General features: G+C 36.9%; 1 pseudogene; it reads right to left on the bottom strand.

Annotated features, from left to right (window-relative positions):
* LOC142178137 (uncharacterized) overlaps window positions 1-12,571 on the bottom strand; it is a 149,467-nt pseudogene that overhangs the window by 26,411 nt on the left and 110,485 nt on the right.

The raw sequence follows: 12,571 nt of genomic DNA, 5'->3' as shown, positions 1-12,571 counted from the left end.
AACATACTATACACCCATGGGACAAATAGAACCGTTGCACTTACCAGCATTTGCTATCCGTACACACCAGTGATTTTCCGTCTGACACGATGCTCTAAGTAATCACAATATCACAATTTGCTATCAACTAAGAAAACTCTACTATCATTCGTTATTTTGTTTTGCATAAGGCTAACATTCTGCCTTCCGAGACTAAACTTTGTCTCTATCTGCATCTGCATTGCATAAGGTTACCATTCTTCCTTCCGAGACTAAACGTTGTCTCCATCTGCATTCTTGCATAAGGCTACCATTCTGTCTTCCAAGACTAAACTCTGTCTCCATCTGCATTTGTATTTCTGCATAAGACTACCATTCTGCCTTCCAAGACTAAGCGTTGTCTCCATCTGCATCCCGCATAAGGCTACCATTCTGCGTTCTAATCTGCATAAGGCTACCTTTCTACCTTCTGATACTAAACGTTGTCTCCATCTGCATCCTGCATAAGGCTACCATTCTTCCTTCTCAGGTTAAGCTCTACCTCTTTATGCATTTGCATTTTGCATTAGGCTATCATTTTGCCTTCCGAGGCTAAGCTCTACCTCCCGTTTTCTTCGAAACTATGCACTATTTATTTCTCTTTTCTTACGGGCTAACCTCTGCCCTTCAATTCGCAAGACTAAGCTCTGTCTTGTCCGCATCATGCTACTGCATCCTCCATAGGCTGAAATATCGCCAACTCATCCGAAGGCATCATCGTTCGGAGGCACCATCTTCATAGCCAAAGAACACCATGTCATGGCCTGAGGATCCCTTTCAATCTTTTGCATATCATTATTCAAAGGCATCATGGTTCGGAGGCACCATCCTCATAGCCCGAGAGCATCATTTCATGGTCTGCGAATCCTTTATCATATGCTTCATGGCCCAGGACATCATGGTCTAAGGACGTCATCCTAACGTCCAAAGACATCATTCATGGTCCGACAGAAATTTGCATCATGTTTAAATTTATGCACAATATATGCTTGTATTGTTTCATTGCTGGTAAACTGGCAAGCAACGGCCATCCCGACAGGAGCAATCCCGCTCCAGTTCACGCAGCCATATCCAACCTAACCATTCACAAAAGCCGTCCACTCACCCCGCCCTGGATATTGCGCCCGTTCTTGAAAAGTCTCCATCAGCATACTTCGCCGACAGATTCTAACCTACATACGGCCTGATTCCTGTAAAACTAGGGATATGTAGGCAACTTAGAAGCCAAGGTGCGGCCTAAAAATTTTCTTTAAACCATTTCGCTCGGTCAAAATTGGCCATCATATCTTTACCCGACAACTCTTTCATCCTTCCCGGGTAAAGAGGGGCAACAGTTGCGACCCAATTTTTCTCTATATATTTTTCAATAAGCAAAATACTTTACAATAGCATATAAATGCATACATAAGCATGTCCAAATATTTTATTATTTTCCGTAATTTTTAAAAGTTTTTTAAATCGATTTATTTCCCCTTTATCTATATAATCCCATTAATTATGTCCAAAATTATTATTTCTGATGATTCATTTATTGGATCTTAATATTTATGCCAAAATATTGCTAAGGTAATTTTTACATATTTTTATAATTTTATTTAGTATTTTTTAAAGCTAATTGCATATAATTGCATTATTAGCGTTTTAAGATTTAATTGTGTTTTATATTCATAAAATAAAGTCCTATATTTTTAAATTATTATAAATTATTTCAATACTTTCAATTTATTTTTAGAAATTTATTTACTATTTTTTATAATTTAAAAATGGAAAATTGGCTATTTAAATAATAGCCCATTTGTATTTAATTTTTAGCCTAAATTTAACCCCAAATCAAACCCAATTCCCCGGCCCAGTTTCAATTAAACCCGACCCCAACCCAATTTCAACCAACCCAAATCCGGATTCCCCACCTACCCTTTTAATTTAGGTCGTTGATCATTCAGATCAACGGCTACCATTCACCCTTCCATAATTAAATCTAAATAACCCCTTACCCTAACTCACTTCTCACCACCCGCCGCCCCTGAATCCCTCTCCTCTCAATTCTCTCTGTAGCCTCACATGAACCCTAGCCGCCGCTGCCCAATTCCACCCTAATCCACCTCAATCCCCACCTAATCCATGGTCTCCCATGGTCGTTCGAGATGTATACCAGCCTCCTATACCCTCTGGTGGCTTGTTTGTGTGATTTCATGGACAGATCTCGAAGAGATCTGGTCCAGTCCTTGCTCAACTTATGTTCATGGCCTTTCTCCGGCCATCCATGGCCTTTCAAGTCAGATCCTTGATTTTTCCAGCTAGATCAATAACTTTTCAAAGTCTTCCTCACTTTTCCGAGTTCTCGAAAACCCTAACCTTTAAGATCTTTCAATTTTCTTTAGATCTATCATAGATCTGTGCATATTATGAACTTCTTAAGTTTTTTCTCGAAGGTTCTTTGATTTTCTTTTAAAATGACTCTTCATTTTTCGACGATTAGGGTTTTCTCTTAAATTTTTAAAGATTTCTTCTCTAATTTTAATGTTGTTTATGATTCTACTATGTTCAAACAACTTGTTTATGCTTTCCTTCTACTTGATTCAGTATGTTGGAAACCCTAGGTCTTTTTTTGGTCTTATCCGGTTTCTAAAACTATCCTTGTCTGTTTTAGTGTATACTTGTTCGATTAAGTTCCTTGTCCCTGTTTGACTTATTTGATTCCGAGTTTTTACCATCTTTTACACTCGACTATTGTTGAAACCCTAATTTCTTAAAAAGTTTTCCTCACTTGTTACTGTGAGACCTTTACTTATTTTTGACTCTCTTCTTCACTTTGGCTCTACGTGTGAGCCCTGACTATTCGACCTTACCGACTACTGGATCATAGCTTATTCCTGCTACTACTGTATGTTTGTGTTGTTTCTTTTGCCAATGTGTTTGGCCTTACATGTCTGATACTTCTGTTCATTCTATTTATATGTTGAAGTGCAGAATTATGTTTCTTTCTTGATTGATCCTGATTTCCTCAATGTTGCGACTGATTGCAAAAGTTTTCTTATGAACCATAATTTTTTACTCATTTGTTTAAAATTAATTGATTTATTTCTTTTGCTGTGATGTTTTACCTTGAATCTTTTCCCAAAATTAAGCATATTTTTGTACTTAGACTCCATCATTTACTTCATACTTTTACTGCCCCTTTATATGGCAAGAATCAATCTGTTTCAAACTTATTTCTTTCCTTAATTAACCATGTTAGTATCCGTTAAGTAGTAATTCCTTAATTAAAGGGAACCACTTGTGTTAATTGATTCTGATTGTGATTATTTCCATGTATGTATCAAGACTTTACTTATTACCTTATTCTTCACTCGTTTTCAAAACTATAAATACCCTACCCCTCTTATTTCAAGAAAAGAAAAATTCGAGTTCAGAACACACACTTACATACGAAAATTATCTCCTTCTTTACTACTACTTGTGCTATTGCTTTGTCTAGCTGGCTAAAAGCCAAGACTAGACTGTGGAATCTTGCTTTCCTTACCTTTCTGCACTTTGCTTCTCTATTGGTATGTCCTGGTTAATGTTTTAAGCCTCAACAACAACATGCTTCTTTAGTCGCTTCAGTTTCTTTCACTCTTGCCTACTTTCGCTCATGTTTTTGCAGTCAAGATACATTATTAGCATGCTGTAATATGTTTCCTTTTCCCTTAGATTAATGTTTCCTTCATGTGTGTTTTAAAGCATACTCTGTCTTATGAACCCCCAAACCCATATATCCCCTCTATCTGTTTGTGTTCCTTTGACTGGTTTGTGGCCATGCCAGCATCAGCTATTGTTGTACGTCACCAAACCAAACCTCTACTGGGTTCATGTGCTTATAGGCAAATGTATCCCCAAAATCCCTTGACTCCTTTGAATGACTATTGATTCTGTGTAGTTTTGAGTTTTACTACTACTACTCATGATTTAAATCACCTCTGTCAGTAATTGCTTTCAAAATGGACTGTCAGTCCAGCTTTAAAAAAAACAAATCTCTTTTTCAAACTATGTTCTGCACTTCCACTGTATTCTTAGAATCTAGGTTCTACCCCTCTTGTGTGAGCCTTGCCTTGGGACCCTTGAGCTCCCTCTGAACTTGGACACACAAGGGTTGGCCCTTCCACACTGCACTCATTCTATTTGGTTATGTAAATCTGGGTGTAAGCACTGCCTGGGATCCCTTGAGGTCCTTAGGGAACTCGGACATACCCAGGTATGAGAAAAGGCTTTGAAATTCTGGCATTGAAGTGGTTCATTACATAACTCAGAGAGGAAGTCAAGATCAGGCTTCCTTTGGTTATAATTTCTTATTTCTGCACTTCTTATGTAATTCAATCATTTGGGCTGTAATAATTTGTAAATAGTATCGGGGTGATTAGTGAAAAGGATGGTCAGTTGTATATTGTGGGTAAATATGGTAGATAACATGCCTGTAGGGTCTATTTTGATTCAAATATGGCCTGTTAGATAACATGCCTATAGGATTTGCTCTAGTTTAAAATGAATTCTGCATGCTTTACTTTCACATAATTAGAAACCATGTCTATAGGATCTAAATGGCTTTAATAATAGAGATCATGCCTATAGGGTTAAAATCAGCTTTATGATTAGATATCATGCCTATAGGATATAAAGTAATTAAAATTTGGTATTCTCATTTCAGCATGTATCCAGATCCGTTTTCCATTAGAAATCATGCCTATAAGTCCAAAAGTCAGCTTTAATACTTAGATACCATGCATATAGGATCTAAATAGCTATAATAGAAGTTATTCCTATAAGGACTAAAACTAGTTTAGTTTAAAAATCAGTTTGACTCGTGCCTATCTGAATCAGATTAAATAACACACTCTTTTCGTGTTAATCAATATCATTAGAAAACATGCCTATAGGATCCAGATCGCCTGTTTAAAATTAACTACTGCTCTATTGCATTCTTAATCAATATAGATATCATGCTCATAGGACATCACTATTACTCATATGCAAGCCTTAGGTAACCGTTTAAATAAAACTAGAATTGCCTTTGTTAATTACCAACTGCTACAACCAGAAGGCAAGCCTAATTCAGACTTCTTTTCTGAGTTATGTAATGAGTTTAGTTCTGATTCAAACTCTACTTTAGGATTTTAAAATCCACACCTTAACTGTGTTTAAGTCATCCGATTTATATGCATTGTTTGCGGAGGCATATATATGAGCCCTCTAATTTTTTATATGTTCCCCTCAAAATGCAGTCCTACATGTTTTGTATATTGCTTTAGCCTTTTTACCTTTAAACCTAAGAGTCAGCCTAAAATCCTCCCTCTTATAGGAATAGTAGTCCTAAATTCCTCTAGGATTGATAGGAATGGGACGGGTAATAGCATGCAATAGAGGTCGAGACCAATCCGCGCTTTAATACCTTAACGGGGTGGGAAGGGTAGATATGGATATAATGGCCGGTGCGCTAATACCACGTGTATCCCCTCTTCTGAGGAATGTCATACCAGGTATTGCATTGAGGTGATCCATATTATAAACATACCTAGGACCCCCTTTTATTTTTACAAGCATGCCTAGCTTATAACTTTTTTCCAAAACCCTGCCTTTTAATAATTGTTTGCACTTGTGTATTTAAACTTAATTCCCCTATTACTTGAGCCTTTTATTTGATTACTTGCTAATTGTACAAATTCAAAAATATTATCTGGCCGGGAACCACACTAGTGGATCTTGAGGGGTGCCTAACACCTTCCCCTTGGGATAATTTCAAGCCCTTACCTTATCTCTGGTTACCAAACCTAGTTGCAAAGAACTCTATGGGTGTCCTAATGCGCCTTAAATTATTTGGTGGTGACTCTTCAAATACCCAATTCCCAAAAGAAAATGAGTCATTACACCCCATGAATGTCGAAACTCGGAAACTCCTCTCCGTTGGAAGGGGGAAAAGGGGGGCATGACATGAAGGACGTTGATCAAGTCACTACCTTGCCAGAAGTCATCTTCAGAAAGATCTTCCCACATCCTTTAATCGTTGCGGTTGTAGCATTTCCCATAGAGAGCATCTCTTCGGGTCCATATGTTGCAAAGGCTTCCCTAACAGTACAAACATGGTGAGTGGCTCCAGAATCAATCCACCACTCCTTAGGATTTTCCACCAGGTTGCATTCAGAAAGCATAGCACAGAAGTCATCAACATCTTCGTGTTTTTCGACCATGCTTGCTTGACCCTTCTTCTTGTCTTTCTTTGAAGCACGACAATCTGTAGATTTGTGTCCAGCTTTCCCATAGTTATAGTAATTACCGTTGTACCGCTTCTTGCTTGGGTTGTTTTTCGGTCCAGAAGCCTGCTTCCTCTTTCTCTTATTTTGAGAAGTATCCTCAACAATGTTTGCCCCCATTATTGTTGAGCTTCCACGACCTCTCTTTTCAGCAGCTTTGTTTTCCTCTTTGATTCTCAGCCGAACAATGAGATCTTCAAGCGACATCTCCTTGTGTTTGTGTTTGAAGTAGTTTTTGAAGTCCTTCCACAAAGAAGGAAAACAATCATAGCTGCTACTTGGAATGCTTCATTGATGACAAGACCTTCAATGAAAATTCTATTAGTAAAAATACTAAAATTATTACTTTCAACATTAGATTTAGTTTGACGTATACCTTTAGCAAGGAGATCGTGAATAAGCACTTGCAATTTGTGGACTTGGGTAATAACATACTTGCTATCTACCATTTTGTAGTCCAAAAACTTTGCGGCAACGAACTTCTTCAACCCGAATCTTCAGTTTTATATTTCCTTTCAAGCTCAATCCACAGTTCTTTTGACGTCTCCACGCCACTATAGCCGTTATACAGATCATCCTCCAGTCCGCTAAGAACATAATTCTTGCATAGAAAATCAGAGTGCTTCCATGCCTCAATCACGAGAAAGCGTTCAGTCTCTGGAGTTTCATCGGGCAGCACAGGAATATCTTCCTTGATGAACTTCTGCTAACTTAAAGTAGTCAAGTAGAAAAACATCTTTTGCTGCTAGCGCTTGAAATTAATCCCGTTTTTCCGGGTTTTTCCGCCGGTGCCAATGTCGGTGTTGTTTGGCTTGTCGATGCATTGGCAGTCACCATTGGAACAGCTTGGTTTCCGTTATCATTAGTCATTTCTGTAAAAGAATGATAAAAGCACACGTTATAATCACATAGATTTTAATCTCCAATAGAGTATAAAACCACAAAGGTTTTAATCTCCATAACAGTGTATATAACACAAATACAGAAAATAATTAAATTTCTTAAGTTTATTAGCAAACTGTATTTGTAAAATAATTATGCAGAAAATAAAATAGCATAAACAGAAATATAAACGAAAAAAAAATTAATCCGAGCCCACTGAATTCACAGTGTTTCTTTAAGGAATTTAATACCCTCCTAGTACCAAAGGTTATGGATTATTTTCTCCCAGGATAGAACGAATTATACACTGGTATAGTGGTATTTCAAACCCCAGTGTTTCAGCGAACACAAAGTTCGGTAGCAAATCACACTTACTGTTGCTTTCTTTGAAGTTAAAACAATGCAGGAGAAGGAGGAGAAACTCAGAAAATTGTATGGAAAATCTGAGATAATGGACTTGTATTTATAGCCAATGTTAGGGTGAAATCTGAAGAGGTGCAACTCTTTAGAATGGTTGTTTATGCAAAACGACCATAGCATATACAAAAACAGAAAACGAAAAAATGGAAAACAGTTGGATTTATTATTAATATTATTGGATTTAATATTAATATTATGTTATTAATTACTATTAACAAATAAATTTTATCCAAAAAATTAATCAATTAACCATCTATCATTTGACCAAATCCGAAGCCGAAGTCGAGCGACGACGACGGCGCGAGGCTTGCCTTCTTCTCAACTCTTTAAGAGCTAGAAGAATATCAATTGCTTATATACCCATAAAAACATCTTCCTCTTCCCATATGGGACAATGTCCCTTCATCAAGGAGGGAATCTCAAATGAAACTCAAATATTTCATTTTCCCTTCATTTTCCATGTACCCTCTTTTAAGCATTAATATACTTAAAAAACCCAAAAGGTTTATCTCCGGCTTGAACTCTCCTTTAGTTCCTTAAGTTCCCGCAATTCCATGCAAATAAACCTCCAGAATATGACCAGTTATGCCCTTCTTCAAGTATTTAGATTTTGAAGTATCAATTGAAAGTTCAAAGCCAATATCTTCGTATAGTCTCCAATCTGTTGCATAACCCTCGACCAGTCCATGGTCTGGTATCGTCGGAACAGGATCAAGGGCATTGCTAATGCTCAAGATTTGAAGATTTCTCAATTTATCACAGGCTTTTTTGAAATTCTCTTCTACAACTCGGGGGCAACCAAATACAAACGCAGTCACGGGAAATTCCTTATTGATTTGGTTGACAACTACGTCAATTGCACAAAGTGTGGCCAATGATGAACCCAAACTGTGACCACTTAGAGTAATGCTAACTTCCTCTCCCTTGTATTGGTTAACCAAGCGTTTAACTTCTTCAAGTACCTATTTTGAATGTATGGACAAAATTAGCTGATATCCAAGAGTAGTGTTTATTTACAGTGTTAGATTTGATTGGCCATAGAGTTAAGAAAAAAGACATAATTTTTTTGGTACATGCTGTTAGGACCGAAATAGTGAGGCCTCATGCAGTAGTTAGTAAAGAAAACCTTGAACGACGATAAAACAAATAACAAAAGAGAAATATACCAAAAGAGACACAAATATTTAATGTGGTTTGTCCATTCAACTACATCCACAGGCGGAGATGAGCAATCCACTACAATAAAAGAGAGTACAAATATCGAGAGAACAACCTCATGAAGAGGCAAACACAAGTGACACACTAACACTTGTCCCGTAAAATTCTACCCCTAAACACGACTCTCAAGCCCTATATGGTACACTACGAATGCTGCTTGTCGCGCCCTCTTTTCCCTCCGCGGAAATCGGGTTCATGACATTTGGTTGGGACAACTCTTTCCTTTTGGCAAATGAGTTCTTGCAATTTTGAATAGTCGACACCTAACGATTTTAAGGTGCATTAGGGAACACATATAAGGTTCATTTATAACTACGTTTGGTAACCTGAGATAGGGTAAATACTTGAAATTATCCTAAGGGGAAGGTGTTAGGCACCCCTCAGGATCCACTAGTGTGGTTCCCGGCCAAAAGGTTTTTGTGAATTTGTACATGTAGCAAACAAACAAGTATGTCTCAAATAGTAGGGGATTTGAGTTTAAATACACAAGTATTTGAAAACAATTAGTGAAAGACGAAATTTTGAAAAGAGTTACAATCTAAAGCATGCTTATGAATGTAAAGGGGGTGTCCTAGGTTTGTTTGTAATATGGATCACATTAATGCAATACCCGATATGACACTCCTCGAAGAGGGGCTACACGTGGTATTAACGCACCGATCATCATATCCATATCTACTTTTTCCCGCCCCGTGAAGGTAATTAAAGCGAAGGTTGGTCTCGACCCCTATTGCATGTTGTTTACCTGTCCCTTCCTATCAGTCCCGGAGGAATCTGGGACTCCTATCCTAAAAGAGGGGGTTCTATGCAGACCATCAGATTTAAAGGCAAAATTCTAAGCGACAAATAAGAACATAAAGGACTGCATTTAGGGGAAAAGACAGAAGGAAGGAGAAGGCTCAGGTATACCTCCACAAATAATGCACATAGACAGCATGACTTATACACAATTAAGGTCTGAATTTAAATTCTAAAGCATGGTATCTAAGTGATAACAACAGAACCAGTTTATTACATGACTCAGAAAAGAAGTCCGAATCGGGCTTACCTACTGATTTTAACAGTTGATAATTAAACAAAGGCGGCTCTAATTTTATTTAAGTTATTACCTAAGACTTGCCTAGGCGTAAAGCAATATGCAGCAGTTATTCAGAATTATTAAAAGACAGTTTGGAAATCATTTTACCCTAAGAGCATGTTGTCTAGTTGATACGAATGTAGAGATTATTACCAGTTATTTTAAACGGGATAATCAAGTGTGAAGCTATTTCTACCTCTTTTATGATCAGCCGTTTACACTAAGTGTGAATGCATGTACGAATAAGATCCTAAAATATGGTATCTAAGATGTATGTATAAAACTCAAGATGCAGAATTCCTAGAGCAGGATTTCTAAATGTATATGGCAGGATTGCAGAATTTCCTAAGAGCAGGATTTCTAAATGCACGTGGCAGCGTAGAACATAATAGTAAGGTGCTAATTATTAGCAGATTTTAACACATGATTTTGTATAGGTGCACATGCTGAAACAATAAACATGAGACCTAAGGGCATGATTTCTAATGAATGTATGAACCCTAAGCATGATTTCTTTTGCGCAATTAGGAACATAAACCTAATAATATGTTTTCTATCCTTAACAACTATAACATGTATATTAACTCCATCCTTTTTCACTAGCCAACCCCAATACTGATTTACAACAAATTATTACAGGCCAACATGAAATGAATTACATAAGTGGAAATGAAAATAAGAAGTTATACTATAGGAATTCTGATTAGGACTTCCTCTCTGAATTATATAATCAATCACCTCAAGTGCCAAGATTGTTCCATAACCTTTCTCATATCCGAGTGTGTCAGAGTTCCCTAAGGACCTCAAACGATCCCGAGCCGTGCTCACACCCGATTGTATAACCAAGACAGAGTAAGTGCAGTATGGAAGGGCCAGCTTTTGTGTGTCCAAGTTCAGAGGGAGCTCAAGAGTCCTAAAGCAAGGCTCACACAAAAGGGGCAGAACCTAGTAATCTAAGAGTATATGTGAGAGTGCTTGACATAGATTTAAAAGAGTTTAGTTGGGAAATAGTTTGAACAGCATATTTGAAATAAGCTTGCAAAATATTAGAAGAGTTTGCCTTAGGGAAAATAACTTTTGAAAGGAGGAGGGAATAGGAGTAACAACAACTTAGAACAAACCAGAACACACAAGTCAAATTCAAAGAATAGGATCATTTCAACATTCACAAGCAGGGAAACAAGGGGGTTGGGGACATATAGGTTTGAAACCACATAGATAAGGAAAATATTTGACACAACAAGCATACAGAACAACTTTGAGTCTACTGAGCAAATCAGTCATGATAACAACTATTTAAAACATGGGGAAGAATGCAGCAGGATCATGTTGAAGACAAGAGTTTTGTTGAATAAAATTCGACACACTATTAGGGCCAATAGAATGCACCAGAAAATTAAGTAACTACATGGTCATACTAGTTAAAGAAAAGGGGGTTAAGGAACTAAGTAAGCATGCTAGAGAAGTATCAAGAAACTAAGTAAAATATGATATGATGATTATACATAAGGCAGGAGTTAGACATGCTTAGTAACAGCAAAACATAGGGATAAGTTGAAGAACTAGAACAGTAACAAGCATGGATGTGTAGGAATGGAACACATGAAGTTTGAGTTTCAGAATTGAACCAGGAACATACCAGTTAAGGAGGCAAAATGCAGAAAAGTAAAGCAAGTAGAGTTCCATAGCCTAGCCTTGGCTTTGAGCCGGCTAGACAAGCAGTAGCACAAGTAGCAGAGAAAGAAGAGAAAGTCTGTGTGTGTATGTGTGTGTATTTTTTAACTAATTGTTCGTGTCTTGAATTGAGAGTAGAAGAGAGTACATATAGTAGTTAGGAGTGGGGCAGAATAAGGTAAAGAAATCATAATTCAACAATCAAGGAAATTACATATGAAATTAGCATAGTCTTCCTGCAAATACCCAACGGTTAAAGGACACGAGTCACTTAAGGAAGAAAATCAAATCAGACCCAAGTAAAGAGGTAAGCAAATAGAAGTTTAATTAAAGAAGTAATCGTGAAGAATCAGCGATATTACGGACAATAAGGTAATAAGAATAATCAGAGTTATAAACAAGGGAATGAATCAATAATCATCACATAATTTTAAACAATCAAATCAGTCAATCGAGATTCAAAATAATGTTGATTTGAAGAGAGGGAAAATATCAGTTTCCCATAAATAGACAAATAGGCAAAAAATAGAATTTCATAAAAATACATAAACTTGCCAAGGGATCGACTTAGAAACCCTAGTAGAGATAAACTAGGGTAAAAGTCACAAGATACTGAATTAGGCTAAAGGGGAAAATAATGAAAGTCAAAGTACAACACCAACAATGCAACAAGTAGCTCATAAAGACTCAGAATTGAAACAAAAATATAAGAAAATTAGGGCTTTAACAAAACTAGTTAGAGTCCAGACAATTTTAGCAGAAATCAGTCAATAATACCTAAGAACATATGATTAACATACGAAAATCATGCAAACTTTGAGAAGATGAGTTTCAGTAAACCCTAGTTTAGAAAAGAGCAACTAAAATCGAAATAGTTACTCAAAACAGGTGATTTTTTAAAGGAAAACGTTTAATAACACTGGAATCATCTCAGATCTATAAATAACTGAGCAGAATCGAACAATAGTGAGTATAGGGTTTCGAAAAATAGTAAAGA

This window comes from Nicotiana tabacum, chromosome 3, assembly GCF_000715075.1.
Source record: "Nicotiana tabacum cultivar K326 chromosome 3, ASM71507v2, whole genome shotgun sequence".
Lineage (NCBI taxonomy): Eukaryota > Viridiplantae > Streptophyta > Magnoliopsida > Solanales > Solanaceae > Nicotiana > Nicotiana tabacum.
This window is presented reverse-complemented; position numbering and strand designations above follow the sequence as displayed.